The following is a 16,193-nucleotide window of genomic DNA, read 5'->3' as shown; positions in this document are numbered from 1 at the left end:
TTTACTCTATCAAAAGCCTTCTGTTGATCTAATGAAATTATACCCACATTAATATTAAACAATTTGGAAACAGCTATAGAATCCCCTAATAAAGAAATATTATCATGAATACACCTATTAGGAATACTGTAGGTTTGATCAGGGTGCACTACAGAACCTATAACTTCTCTCAAGCGCATTGCCAAAGCTTTAGAAAAAAGTTTATAGTCTGTACATAACAGAGAGACTGGTCTCCAATTTCTTATATCAGTCAAATCACCTTTTTTAGGCAACAGAGTTATCACTGCACGCCGACAACTTAAGGGCAGCTCTCTGACCTGTAAGGATTCCTTAAGGACCAAGTGAACATGTTCACCAATTAAAGTCCAGAAACGCTTATAAAAATCCACAGGAAGCCCATCAATTCCAGGGGCCTTGCCACTGTGCAAACTGTTTAAAGCAGAAGTCAGTTCATCAAATGTTAAAAGTTTTTCAAGGTCCTCCACATCCCTATCCTTGATCTTTGGGAGAGAACAGAGGAGCTGCTGTGTAACAGAATCCGATCCATTACAGACTTTTCTCCTGAACAGTTCTGTATAGAAATCCACAGTAAAGTTTCTTATCTCCTTTACCTCAGTGAGCTCCAAACCATTTGAGTCCTTTAGACAATGTATCACTTTCTTTTGTCCATTTTTCTTCTCAAGTCCAAAGAAATACTGGGATGATATGTCCATCTCTGTTGCCACTTGAAAGTGAGATCTTACTAGCACACCCTGAACCCTACTATCCAATAGGTTGGCTAACAACTGTTTTTTTAACTTTAAATCATCATACAACCCAACATTAAAAGAGCTATCAAAGGCTTTTTGAAGTTGCAAAATGTCCTGCTCCAGAACGCTCATGCTATTATTTACACTTGCAGACATTTGCTGACTATACTGTTGACAAAAAACTTTTATTTGTACTTTTCCTATATCCCACCATTGCCTTAATGTTGCAAAATCATTTTTTCTTTCTGACCATTGTTTCCAAAAAAGGCAAAACATTCTAAAAACTGCATATCCTTTAAAAGCTGACAATTAAAATGCCAATATGAACTATGGGTGGAAGTTGATGGCAAAATTAAATTACAAAGAACCATTGCATGATCAGAAAAAACATTAGGAACAATCTGACAATCAATAAAAATATTTGAATTATGCTTAAAAACATAAAATGTGTCCAGTCTAGCAGCAGAAATACAATTTTCACTTAAACTGACCCAAGTGTATTGTCTAATTTTTGGGTTAAACACTCTCCAGACATCAACTAAATCATTAACATTTAAAACAGAAAGCAGCAGTTCTTTAGCAGACATTGGGGAAGGCTGCAAATGATTTCTGACAATTTTAAAATCTACAGTGCAATTAAAATCTCCCCCTAGCAGCAGCAGAGTCCCTAACTGAATACGTTAAAGCTTTGCTTAAGGTTTGTAAAAAAGTAACTCTTTCTGTAGCAACACAAGGTGCATAAACATTCATAAAACAAAATGTAACCCCTCCAAATACAGCCTCAACCTTTAGAAGCTTCCTTTAATGATTTCTTCAACTACTACAGAATCTGGTTCTATATTTTCAGAAAAAAGAATTGCAACTCCTGCACTTGTATTAGAGCCATGACTGAGAAAACCCTTCCCTCTCCATTCTCTAAACCTCTCATTAGTTAAATCTGTATGAGTTTCTTGTAAAAAAGATATCTTCACTTTCTTCTGTATTAAATATGAAAACATTGTAGCTCTCTTCTCACTACCTCTACACCCATTAACATTTATTGTCCCACAGGACATCTTATTCACATTTTTACCCATCACAAAACATGACGTAAGCAAACAGAGGAAAGAGTAAAAAAACAAATGCCTGCTAATCATCATTACTCTTTAGGGAAAGACGAACCTTTTGTAACAATTTGTTTAAACGATACCTGTTCTACTGAGTTCTTCCTCGCTAGCGCGTTTAAAATAGAACTCTACAGAATCTACAAACTTCACAAGATCAGGAAATGAATTCTGTATCTTTCTCCCTTTAGCAATATCTAAAAAAGCTTTAATGCTCTGCAGAGAATAACTAGCAGTCATTTGCTGAGCTGCAGAAACCTGAGAATCTGACATTTCAACATCTTCCTCACTCTCTGAAAATGCTGCAAGAGGGGAATCATTAGCCACAGGTGTTCCTTCAATAGCCTGCAAAACTGGGGGATTAACACTTTGTGATCTGTGTTCCTTCAGTAGCCTGCACAACTGGGGGATTAACACTTTGTGAACTGGGCTCATCAGCTTTATCACTTACTTTTACTGAACTAATTACAGAATTATTATTGCACCCAGCTTTGTCCTCCTTATCAACACTTTTACTCTCCTTCTCATCACCACCTGCATTTTCTATCTTCTTATATGAAACATCCTCTTTATTCCCTTCCACAACTGAGATTTTATTTTCTTTCATTTGATTCCCACTTATTTCATTAAATCTCTTAACCTTTTCTCTCCCTACCTGAATGAGCTCAGATTTAAAAGGCCTTTTCTTACTATGCACTTTATCATTTACAGCTAAATCTTTTTCCTGCCGTTTAGAAAGAGAAACTACAGCTTCCTGCTCCATTTTCTCATCTTGCTCACTGTCCTCAGATAAAGAAGACTCCCCTGATTCCAAATCAGAAACCAGGGGCCCGATCCGATATGCAGAGTCGCCCGCAAAAGCCGGCGACGCCGAATTTTGCGCGGGTTTGGTATCCTATATACAGCGTAACCTAGAAGTTACGCTCGTATATTTCTGCCTTCGGCCGTAGTTTTTTGGCCCATAGACAGGTATAAGAAACCCGCGCAGTTTGGTATTCAATATACAGCGTAAGGACTTACTCCATTTTCACCTCGCCACAAATTGCAGCCGTAGTAAGCCTTATGCTGTGTATTGGAGCCCCGTAACTCCCTAAACTACCTGCCAAATAAAACCTAACACCTAACGCATGCGCAATGTCTATCTACCTGTCAACCGCGAACTGCTAAATAAAACCTAACACCTAACGCATGCGCAATGTCTATCTACCTGTCAACCGCGATCCCCCGCCGCAATCCCTAATAACCCCTAAACCGCAGCTCCCGGACCCCGCCACCACCTACATTAAATGTATAACCCCCTAATGTGATCCCCCTACACCGTCGCCACCTATATTACATACCCCCTAATGTGAGCCCCTTACACCGCTGCCTAAACCGCAGCTCCCGGACCCCGCCACCACCTACATTAAATGTATAACCCCCTAATGTGATCCCCCTATACCGTCGCCACCTATATTACATACCCCCTAATGTGAGCCCCTTACACCGCTGCCATCTACATTACATACCCCCTAATGTGAGCTCCTACCCCACCGCCAGCTATATTAAAATTATTAACCCCTAATCTAATCCCCCTACCCCGCCGCCAGCTATATTAAATTATTAACCCCTAATCTAATCCCCCTACACCACCACCAGCTATATTAAATACATTAACCCCTAATCTAATCCCCCTAAAGTAATCACCTCTATTACCAGCCCTTAAAAGGGCCATTTGAGTGACATTGCCCCAAAGTAACAGCTCTATTGCCAGCCCTTAAAAGGGCTTTTTGCGGGGCATTTCCCCAAAGTAATCAGCTCTTTTACCAGCCCTTAAAAGGGCTTTTTGCGGGGCATTGTCACACAGTAATCAGCTCTTTTGCATCTAATCTAAATCCCCCTACACCGCCGCCACCTATAATAAATGTATTAACCCCTAATCTAATCCCCCTACACCGCCGCCAGCTATATTAACTATATTAACCCTAATTATATTAGGGTTAATATAGTTAATATCGTTATTATATTATATATATATTAAGTATAATAACCCTATCTAACTCTAACATCCCTAACTAAATTCTTATTAAAATAAATCTAATTAATATTAATATTATTAATTAAAATATTCCTATTTAAATCTAAATAATAATTACATTGTAGCTATTTTAGGGTTTATATTTATTTTACAGGTAACTTGCGGCTAGATTTAGAGTTCTGCGGCCAAAGGGGTGCGTTAGCTACGCGTGCTTTTTTCCCCCCGCACCTTTTAAATACCGCTGGTATTTAGAGTTCACAGAAGGGCTGCGTTAGGCTCCAAAAAGGGAGCGTACAGGCATATTTACCGCCACTGCAACTCTAAATACCAGCGGTGCTTACGGACGCGGCCAGCTTCAAAAACGTGCTTGTGCACGATATCCCCATAGGATACAATGGGGCAGTTTGAGCTGAAAAAAAATCTAACACCTGCAAAAAAGCAGCGTTCAGCTCCTAACGCAGCCCCATTGTTTCCTATGGGGAAACACTTCCTAAGTCTGCACCTAACACCCTAACATGTACCCCGAGTCTAAACACCCCTAACCTTACACTTATTAACCCCTAATCTGCCGACCCCGATATCGCTGACCCCTGCATATTATTTTTAATCCCTAATCTGCCGCTCCGTACACCGCTGCAACCTACATTATCCCTATGTACCCCTAATCTGCTGCCCCTAATACCGCCGACCCCTATATTATATTTATTAACCCCTAATCTGCTGCCCCCAACGTCGCCGCTACCTACCTACAATTATTAACCCCTAATCTGCCGACCGGACCTCACCGCTACTATAATAAAGTTATTAACCCCTAATCCACCTCACTCCCGCCTCAAAAACCCTATAATAAATAGTATTAACCCCTAATCTGCCCTCCCTAACATCGCCGACACCTAACTTCAAGTATTAACCCCTAATCTGCCGACCGGACCTCGCCGCTACTCTAATAAATGTATTAACCCCTAAAGCTAAGTCTAACCCTAACACTAACAACCCCCTAAATTAAATATAATTTTATTCTAACGAAATAAGAATTTTGTTATTTTATTAGGGGGCTTAGAGTAGGTGTAATTAGCTTAAAATTGTTGTAATATTTTTATAATGTTTGTAAATAATTTTTTTATTTTTTGTAACTTAGTTCTTTTTTTATTTTTTGTACTTAGTGTATTTATTTGTAGGTAATTGTATCTAATTTATTTAATGATAGTGTAGTGTTAGGTTTAATTGTAACAGGTTAGGATTTATTTTACAGGTAATTTTGTATTTATTTTAACTAGGTAGCTATTAAATAGTTCTTAACTATTTAATAGCTATTGTACCTGGTTAAAATAAATACAAAGTTGCCTGTAAAATAAATATTAATCCTAAAATAGCTACAATATAATTATCCTATATAATAAATGGCCAAGTATGTTTGTCAGATGCAGTCATGCCGTTTGGATCCTGACACTCAGCACTCAGCACAGAGCAAGGCTGAAGCGGAGTGTGGGGGCGTGGCCAGAGAGGCAAAGGCCAGAGAGGGAGCAAGAGAGGGGGGGAGAAGGGCCAAAGAGGGGGGGGAGAACCAAAGGGGGGGAGAGAGCCAAAGGGGGGGGGGGGGAGAGCCAAAGAGGGGGGAGAGAGAGAGCCAAAGAGGAAAGAGAGCCAAAGAGGAGAGAGAGCCAAAGAGGAAAGAGAGCCAAAGGGGGGAGAGCCAAAGAGGGGGGAGAGAGAGAGCCAAAGAGGAAAGAGAGCCAAAGAGGAGAGAGAGACAAAGAGGGGAGAGAGCCACAGAGGGGGGAGAGAGAGCCAAAGAGGGGGGGGGAGAGAGCCAAAGGGGGGGGGGAGAGAGCGCCAAAGAGGAAAGAGAGCCAAAGAGGAGAGAGAGCCAAAGAGGAGAGAGAGCAAAAGAGGGGAGAGAGCCAAAGAGGGGGGAGAGAGAGCCAAAGAGGGGGGGGGGAGAGCCAAAGAGGGGGGTGGGAACAAAAGAGGGGGGAGAGAACAAAAGAGGGGGGAGAGAGAGCAAAAGAAAGGAGGGAGAGAGCCAAAGAGGGGAGAGAGAGAGCAAAAGAGGGGAGAGAGAGAGCAAAGGAGAGGGGGGAGAGAAAGCAAAAGAGAGGGGGGAGAGAGCAAGGGGTGGGACCGCTGTACTGCAAAAAATGGCCCGTGTACACGGGCTTTAGTACTAGTTATTTATATTGTAGCTATATTAGGGTTTATTTTACAGGTAAGTATTTAGCTTTAAATAGGAATAATTTATTTAATAAGATTTAATTTATTTCGTTAGAATAAAATTATATTTAACTTAGGGGGATGTTAGGGTTAGACTTAGCTTTAGGGGTTAATACATTTATTAGAGTAGCGGCGAGGTCCGGTCGGCAGATTAGGGGTTAATACTTGAAGTTAGGTGTCGGCGATGTTAGGGAGGGCAGATTAGGGGTTAATACTATTTATTATAGGGTTTTTGAGGCGGATTAGGGGTTAATAACTTTATTATAGTAGCGGTGAGGTCCGGTCGGCAGATTAGGGGTTAATAATTGTAGGTAGGTGGCGGCGACGTTGGGGGCGGCAGATTAGGGGTTAATAAATATAATATAGGGGTCGGCGATGTTAGGGGCAGCAGATTAGGGGTACATAGGGATAACGTAGGTGGCGGCGGTGTGCGGTCGGCAGATTAGGGGTTAAAAACATTTATTAGAGTGGTGGCGATGTGGGGGGACCTCGGTTTAGGGGTACATAGGTAGTTTATGGGTGTTAGTGTACTTTAGAGCACAGTAGTTAAGAGCTTTATGAACCGGCGTTAGCCCAGAAAGCTCTTAACTCCTGGCTTTTCTCTGCGGCTGGAGTCTTGTCGTTAGATTTCTAACGCTCACCGGCGTTAGAAAGATCCCATTGAAAAGATAGGCTACGCAATTGGCGTAGGGGGATCTGCGGTATGGAAAAGTCGCGGCTGGAAAGTGAGCGTTAGACCCTTTCCGGACTGACTCTAAATACCAGCGGGCGGCCAAAACCAGCGTTAGGACCCCCTAACACTGGTTTTGACGGCTATCGCAGAACTCTAAATCTAGGCGTTGGTATTTATTTTATGAATTAAAAATACCAAACATCACAAATCAAGGTAAAAGTAAAATAAATGTGATAACACAATCAAAGTTCGTGAAAACAATAACAAAATAATAAAAAATAAAAATTAAAATAAAATTAAGAGTTCATATAAGGATATGCGTGTTCTTGCTGGGAATCTTCTGTTTCTTTGTATCTTTAGAAATTCTCAGAGAAAAGGAAAAGAAATTGCAACATAGTGTGATTCTGTAACACTATCCACAATATATATCAAGCTTGTGGCCAAATGACTACTCACATGGGTTGGAGCTTATGCCTAAGCTCAAGGAAATGCGCACGCCCACTTTATACTGGTGGGTAAACAGTACTCTCACGGCAATATAGTATAAAACGATTTATTAAAATGTGATAAAAAGCGTCACAAATGCTTACAATACACCTATCTCAGAGGTTAATAGAGCAGCAAATTCTTATAATTGCTCACAAAAGCAAACTCCACTGAAGGATGCAAGTGGATTCGGGCAGCAGAAACTTAACCGCTAAACCGTCCAACCTGACCACAGATGTGAGTTGCTCCTCCTTCCGGTGCACGAGCAAGTGTAGAGACGCGCTAGAGAGTTATTAGTTCCGACGATCGTTTCGCTATGTAAGCTTTTTCAAGGAAATGATGTGCGCATGTCCGTGTGGTCTTTTATACCATCACTTGATCCTAAAACGGATATCCGGAATCTTCTCCATTTTGGAAAAGGGCATAGGTGTCCTATAGTCCTCAAGTCCTTGTATGTTCAGTTTCTATACATAATGTCCATATCTACTTATATCCGTTGAGGAAAACTTTTGTATATATACATTGAGCTAGAATATTCTCAAACACATGTTTTAAAGGTATCATTACATTGTGGTAAATAACAATGCTCTAAATGGAATTAATTCATTGCTTTAAGTGTTCATCCAAATTGCCTAGTATTGAGACAATGTGCATGATATGTTCCGATCAGCCAATAGAATGCGAGCTCAATCTGATTGGCTGATTGGATCAGCCAATCGGATTGAACTTGAATCTGATTGGCTGATTGAATCAGCCAATCAGATTTTCTTACCTTAATTCCGATTGGCTGATAGAATCCTATCAGCCAATCGGAATTCGAGGGACACCATCTTGGATGACGTCATTTAAAGGAAACTTCATTCGTTGTTCAGTCGTCGGGCCAGATGGATGTTCCGCGTCGGAGGGCTGAAGAAAGAAGATTGAAGATGCCGCTTGGAAGAAAACTTCGCCCCTCGATGGAGGACCTCTTCTTTGCCGCTTGGATGAAGACATCGCCGGATGGAAGACTTCTTCTTTGCCGCTTGGATGAAAACATCGCCGGATGGAAGACTTCTTCTTTGCCGCTTGGATGAAGACATCGCCGGATGGAAGACTTCTTCTTTGCCGCTTGGATGAAGACATCGCCCAGATTGGATGAAGAGTTCGGCCCGGCTGGGTGAAGACGACTCAAGGTAGGGAGATCTTCTGGGCTTAGTGTTAGGTTTATTTAAGGGGGGTTTGGGTGGGTTTAGAGTAGGGGTATGTGGGTGGTGGGTTGTAATGTTGGGGGGTGGTATTGTGGGGTTTTTTACAGGCAAAAGAGCTGATTTCTTTGGGGCATGCCCCGCAAAAAGCCCTTTTAAGGGCTGGTAAGGTAATAGAGCTGTTAACTTTTTAAATTTAGATTAGGGTAGGGAATTTTTTTTATTTTGGGGGGCTTTGTTATTTTATTAGGGGGCTTAGAGTAGGTGTAATTAGCTTAAAATTCTTGTAATCTTTTTAAATTTTTTGTAATTTAGTGTTTGTTTGTTTTTTGTAATTTAGTTTAGTGTATTTAATTGTATTTTAGTTTAGATATTTGTAGTTTATTTAATTTATTGATAGTGTAGGCGTATTTGTAACTTAGGTTAGGATTTATTTTACAGGTAAATTGGTAATTATTTTAACTAGGTAGCTATTAAATAGTTATTAACTATTTAATAGCTATTGTACCTAGTTAAAATAAATACCAAGTTACCTGTAAAATAAATATAAACCCTAAAATAGCTACAATGTAATTATTAATTACATTGTAGCTATCTTAGGGTTTATTTTATAGGTAAGTATTTAGATTTAAATAGGAATATTTTAATTAATAATATTAATAAGATTTATTTTAATAAGAATTTAGTTAGGGGTCTTAGAGTTAGATAGGGTTATTATACTTAATATATATATAATATAATAACGATATTAACTATATTAACCCTAATATAATTAGGGTTAATATAGTTAATATATATATAATATAATAACTATATTAACTATATTAACCCTAATATAATTAGGGTTAATATAGTTAATATAGGTGGCGGCGGTGTAGGGGGGTCAGATTAGGGGTTAATCTATTTAATATAGGTGGCGGCGGTATAGGGGGATTTAGATTATAGGCAAAAGAGTTGATTTCTTTGTGACAATGCCCCGCCAAAAGCCCTTTTAAGGGCTGGTAAAAGAGCTGGTTACTTTGGGGCAAAGCCCCGCAAAAAGCCCTTTTAAGGGCTGGCAATAGAGCTGTTTACTTTGGGGTAATGCCACGCAAAAAGCCCTTTTCAGGGCTATTTGTAGGGTTAGACTTAGGTTTAGTGGTAGGGATAGTTTAGTATTTTAGGGGTTAATTAATTTAATATACTCTCTCTGTGCAAAGAAAATCACAAAGACAAGGGCGCCTCCTCGTGTGATATAGTTTGGACAAATGTAAAAATAGGTGAATACAGATTTTATACTCACAAGTAAAGCAGCACTCTGTTGTGCTTATAGAGGCAGACTGGGAGTTCACAGTGTCCCAGTTCACTGACCAAGGCAGTGCAACAAATCACTCCTGGGTAGATTTCAATCAAGCTCAGGCTCTCAGCAAAGAATTAAAATACCATAGTTTAATGGTGCAGTAAAATACAATATAAAACGTCACAAATGTGACCGTAACAATGGATAAACAAGCAACTAGTTTCTCAGATCTCTGTCTGTTTCCTCAGGCTTCTAGCCAAAGACTGAGAGCTCTGGCTTATAAATGCTAAATGACCACTCTAAGAGTGAAACATAACCACACCTATTCAGGTGTGGAAGTGAACCTGCCTCATCAGGTGTGTGAGTGCACACCTGTTTCAATCAGACCATAGTTAGAATACAATGATTAAAACCATTTCCAAATAATTCACATTATACTTAAAAACAAACAAGTACTGTTCAAATTGGTTAATAAAGGATGTAAAAAACAACAACCATAGCCAAACATTATCTTATGGTGGATATCATGTCAGCATCATATGTTATAGGATATTATTATGGTATTCTAAAATAGTAACATTAAAAAATTGTTCCCCACCCTTTATTACAAAAATAAATAAATATATACACACATACATATATAAAAGGTACATGATATTCTAAGTCTTGGTGTTCATACCAAATGTCTTAGTATGTTGTCAGTTAGTCTAAATAAGTTAAAGTTTTATTAAAGCACCTATTGATGTTAACAGCCTTTGGTCAAATATGTATAAGTAAGATTTTCTATAGGAGAGAGCCCTTTATATTATGCAGGCCTTATTGAAACTATATATATATATATACACACACATATATATATATATATACACACACACACATCCATACATATTTTAAGTCTAATGCGCCTGGTGTTCCCAGGGAGTCTCCCATTCAGGTACTGACCAGGCCTGGCCCTGCTTAGCTTCCAAGATCAGATGGGATCAGGTACATTCAGGGAAGTGTGGTAATATCTTAATCTAAGCGATATGAAATGTATGTATTAAGCAATAGATAAGTGTACTTAGTGAATATCTATTAACCTACTCTAATGTGTAAAAACGGGGTTGTGATACATTATGTTCAATATACAAAAATAAGATGGTATAGAAATACAGTAGTAACAATATTGTTTAATGTGTTGGAGATAATGTTGAGGTGTATATTGTGAGTGCAGACTTAACTAAAATGATGCAATAAAAATAAAAATGTTCAGTGAACAGTGCATATGTTTTCTAATGTGCATCATATATATTCAGAAATCCATAATAGTATGGGTGTATTACATGTATTAAACCGGTATATCCTATGTTGGTATAACAAACACATATCTTGAAGTGGTATATATAGATATACATACACATACATGAACACACATATATACGTATATACATACACACATACATATACACATACATATATACACACATATATACATACATATACACATACATACATACACACATACACACAGATATATATATACATACATATACACATATATATATATATACACATATACATACATATATATATATATATATATATATATACATACACACATACACATACATATATATATATATACATACACACACATACATACATACATACACACACATACACATACATACACACATATATATGTATTTGTATGTGTGTATGTATATATATATATATATATGTATGTATGTATATGTATATATATATATATATATATATATATATATGTATGTGTATATGTATATGTATGTATATATATGTGTGTGTATGTGTGTATGTATGTATGTGTATATGTATGTATATATGTGTGTATATATGTATGTGTATGTGTGTATGTATATACGTATATATGTGTGTTCATGTATGTGTATGTATATCTATATATACCACTTCAAGATATGTGTTTGTTATACCAACATAGGATATACCGGTTTAATACATGTAATACACCCATACTATTATGGATTTCTGAATATATATGCTGCACATTAGAAAACATATACACTGTTCACTGAACATTTTTATTTTTATTGTATCATTTTAGTTAAGTCTGCACTCACAATATACACCTCAACATTATCTCCAACACATTAAACAATATTGTTACTACTGTATTTCTATACCATCTTATTTTTGTATATTGGACATAATGTATCACAACCCCGTTTTTACACATTAGAGTAGGTTAATAGATATTCACTAAGTACACTTATCTATTGCTTAATACATACATTTCATATCACTTAGATTAAGATATTACCACACTTCCCTGAATGTACCTGATCCTGTCTGATCTTGGAAGCTAAGCAGGGCCAGGCCTGGTCAGTACCTGGATGGGAGACTCCCTGGGAACACCAGGTGCATTAGACTTAAAATATGTATGGATATGTATATGTAGATATGGATGTATGTATGTGTATATATATATAGTTTCAATAAGGCCTGCATAATATAAAGGGCTCTCTCCTATAGAAAATCTTGCTTATACATATTTGACCAAAGGCTGTTAACATCAATAGGTGCTTTAATAAAACTTTAACTTATTTAGACTAACTGACAACATACTAAGACAACATACTAAGACATTTGGTATGAACACCAAGAATTAGAATATCATGTACCTTTTATATATGTATGTGTGTATATATTTTTTTTTAAAAAGGGTGGGGAACAATTTTTTAATGTTACTATTTTAGAATACCATAATAATAATATCCTATAACATATGATGCTGACATGATATCCACCATAAGATGTTTGGCTATGGTTGTTGTGTTTTACATCCTTTATTAACCAATTTGAACAGTACTTGTTTGTTTTTAAGTATAATGTGAATTAGTTGGAAATGGTTTTAATCATTGTATTCTAACTATGGTCTGATTGAAACAGGTGTGCACTCACACACCTGATGAGGCAGGTTCACTTCCACACCTGAATAGGTGTGGTTATGTTTCACTCTTAGAGTGGTCATTTAGCATTTATAAGCCAGAGCTCTCAGTCTTTGGCTAGAAGCCTGAGGAAACAGAGATCTGAGAAACTAGTTGCTTGTTTATCCATTGTTACGGTCACATTTGTGACGTTTTATATTGTATTTTACTGCACCATTAAACTATGGTATTTTAACTCTTTGCTGAGAGCCTGAGCTTGATTGAAATCTACCCTGGAGTGATTTGTTGCACTGCCTTGGTCAGTGAACTGGGACCCAGTCTGCCTCTATAAGCACAACAGAGTGCTGCTTTACTTGTGAGTATAAAATCTGTATTCACCTTTTTTTACATTTGTCCAAACTGTATGACACGAGGAGGCGCCCATGTCTTTGTGATTTTCTTTGCACAGAGAGAGTATTTACCTAGACTGGTTTTGTGACAAGGAGCTGACTTCTGGATCTAAGGGAGAATCTTATATATGTGCTACCCAGGAGGACTAATAAACCTCTGAAGTGCCCTCCTAATCTTGGGACTGTCTGAGCATCAATATCATATACAGATAAGAACTTATTAGAGACTTAAAACTATTTATTTATTATATATTGTTTTAAGCTGCATTTTCTGTTTATATTGATCTCATCACATTTGATGAGAGTCCATGTCTCATTTTTTCTGTAATTGTCATTATTATTTTGTCTTTATACATTATTATCTGATCATTTTATATTATTTTTATAGTGTTTATTGTTTTTACTATACTTCAGTATTATCCTACAGATTGTTGTAATACATCTATATTTATAATATTTTTATAGTGTTTATTGTTTTTACTATACTTCAGTATAATCCTACAGATTGTTGTAATACATCTATATTTATATTATTTTTATAGTGTTTATTGTTTTTACTATACTTCAGTATTATCCTACAGATTGTTGTAATACATCTATATTTATATTATTTTTATAGTGTTTATTGTTTTTACTATACTTCAGTATAATCCTACAGATTGTTGTAATACATCTATATTTATATTAGGCCTTGGTTGGCCTTTTTTTTTAAATTATATATTTCTTCTAGCGCCCCCTAGAGTTACGCTTGCATAGTGTAACAGGTATTTCTAATTAATTTAATATAGCTGGTGGCGGTGTAGGGGGATTAAATTAGGGGATAATAATTTTAATATAGCTGGCGGCGGGGGAAGGAGCTCACATTAGGGGGTAGTTAATGTAGCTGGCGGCGGGGTAGGAGCTCACATTAGGGGGTAGGTAATGTAGCTGGCGGCGGTGTAAGGGGCTCACATTAGGGGGTAGTTAATGTAGGTGGCGGCAGAGTAAGGGGCTCACATTAGGGGGTAGTTAATGTAGGTGGCGGCGGGGTCCGGGAGCAGCGGTTTAGGGGTTAATAACTTTATTAGATGCAATGGGGTCCGGGAGCGGCGGTTTAGGGGTTAATACATTTTTTATTATTAGGAGAGTGAGGGGGGATAGCGGATAGAGGGTTAGACGTGTCGGGCTATGTTTGGGAGGCGTGTTAGACAGTACGGGAGATTTTATAACTTAGTCAGGTTTTGTAGGCGCCGGCAGTTTCTAAAGTGCCGTAAGTCACTGGCGACTCCAGAAATTTGTACTTACGCAGATTTCTGGGCATCGCTGGTTTGTCAGACTTACGGCACTTTAGTATCTGACGGCGCCGTATATGGGATAGCTCGAGTTGCGAGCTGAAACTACAGGCGGCGGGGGTTCCCTCGCTTGCGCCGCAAACTACGATCTATATCGGATCGCGCCCCAAATTCTCTTGCTCATTTGCAGCAATTTCAGCTGCTGCTTTCTGCTTTAGATCAGGGCAGTCCTTAATTAGATGTTCAGAACTTTTACAACTAAAACAGCGCATTTGCTCAGTACTAGCAAAAACAATATAGTCACATTCATCCAACTTGTACCTTAAAGCAACATTTAGAGTTTTGTTACTGTCCTTAAGTATCATAAAAACCTGACTTCTAAAGGACATCACATGCTTAATCTCATTTGCTTTACACGCTAAAGGACATCACATGCTTAATCTCATTTGCTTTACACGCTAAAGGACATCACGTGCTTAATCTCATTTGCTTTACACGCTAAAGGACATCACATGCTTAATCTCATTTGCTTTACACGCTAAAGGACATCACATGCTTAATCTCATTTGCTTTGCACGCTAAAGGACATCACGTGCTTAATCTCATTTGCTTTGCATGCTAAAGGACATCACATGCTTAATCTCATTTGCTTTGCATGCTAAAGGACATCACATGCTTAATCTCATTTGCTTTGCATGCTAAAGGACATCACATGCTTAATCTCATTTGCTTTGCATGCTAAAGGACATCACGTGCTTAATCTCATTTGCTTTGCATGCTAAAGGACATCACGTGCTTAATCTCATTTGCTTTGCATGCTAAAGGACATCACGTGCTTAATCTCATTTGCTTTGCACGCTAAAGGACATCACGTGCTTAATCTCATTTGCTTTGCACGCTAAAGGACATCACGTGCTTAATCTCATTTGCTTTGCATGCTAAAGGACATCACATGCTTAATCTCATTTGCTTTGCATGCTAAAGGACATCACATGCTTAATCTCATTTGCTTTGCATGCTAAAGGACATCACATGCTTAATCTCATTTGCTTTGCATGCTAAAGGAACCATGCGAATGGGACTAATCAATTTCCCATAACGAGATAAATCATGAGCTAGTTGTTCATTTCTCAAAAAAGGAGGCACATTAGAAATAAGCACTTTCACAGTTGGAGTAGATAAAGGTAGAACAGTATAAAAAACTCCAAAAATGACAACACCCTCTGAGATTACTTTGTTAGCTAGCTGTTCAGTGCTCACAAAAACAACCACTGATTTATTCATTCTTGATGCAGACTTAATATTACTGCAACCAACAACTTTCCCTACAGCTAACACACAATTCTCAACATTAACAGGGCTAATCCTGACCCCATGCCTTCTGGTCACATTCTCAAACCTAAATACATTGGGACAGCTTCCCCCTGAAGTTGAAGGAGAGAGAGAGAGAGAGAGAGACTACCTTTATTAACCCCTAATCTGCCAACGTCGCCGCTACTATATTAAATTTATTAACCCTTAAACCTAAGTCTAACCCCCCTAACTTAAATATAATTTAAATAAAATTACTACAATTAAATAAATTATTCCTATTTAAAACTAAATACTTACCTGTAAAATAAACCATAAGATAGCTACAATATAACTAATAATTACATTGTAGCTATTTTAGGGTTTATTTTTATTTTACAGGCAACTTTGTATTTATTTTAACTAGGTACAATAGTTATTAAATAGTTAACTATTTAATAGCTACCTAGCTAAAATAAATACAAATTTTCCTGTAAAATAAATCCTAATTTAAGTTACAATAACACCTAACACTACACTACAATTAAATAAATTACCTAAATTAACTACAATTAATTACAATTAAATTAAATAAACTAAAGTACGAAAAAAAC

The 16,193-nt window shown here is 37.6% G+C and overlaps 2 pseudogenes; one reads left to right on the top strand and one right to left on the bottom strand.

The window, feature by feature from the left end:
* Positions 1–10,595: 10,595 nt before the first annotated feature.
* LOC128636834 (uncharacterized) lies at positions 10,596–10,714 on the bottom strand (annotated as a pseudogene).
* A 1,278-nt stretch (positions 10,715–11,992) lies between these two features.
* Positions 11,993–12,111, top strand: LOC128636869 (uncharacterized; annotated as a pseudogene).
* The last annotated feature ends 4,082 nt before the right edge of the window (positions 12,112–16,193 follow it).

Source organism: Bombina bombina, chromosome 7 (assembly GCF_027579735.1).
Source record: "Bombina bombina isolate aBomBom1 chromosome 7, aBomBom1.pri, whole genome shotgun sequence".
Lineage (NCBI taxonomy): Eukaryota > Metazoa > Chordata > Amphibia > Anura > Bombinatoridae > Bombina > Bombina bombina.
This window is presented reverse-complemented; position numbering and strand designations above follow the sequence as displayed.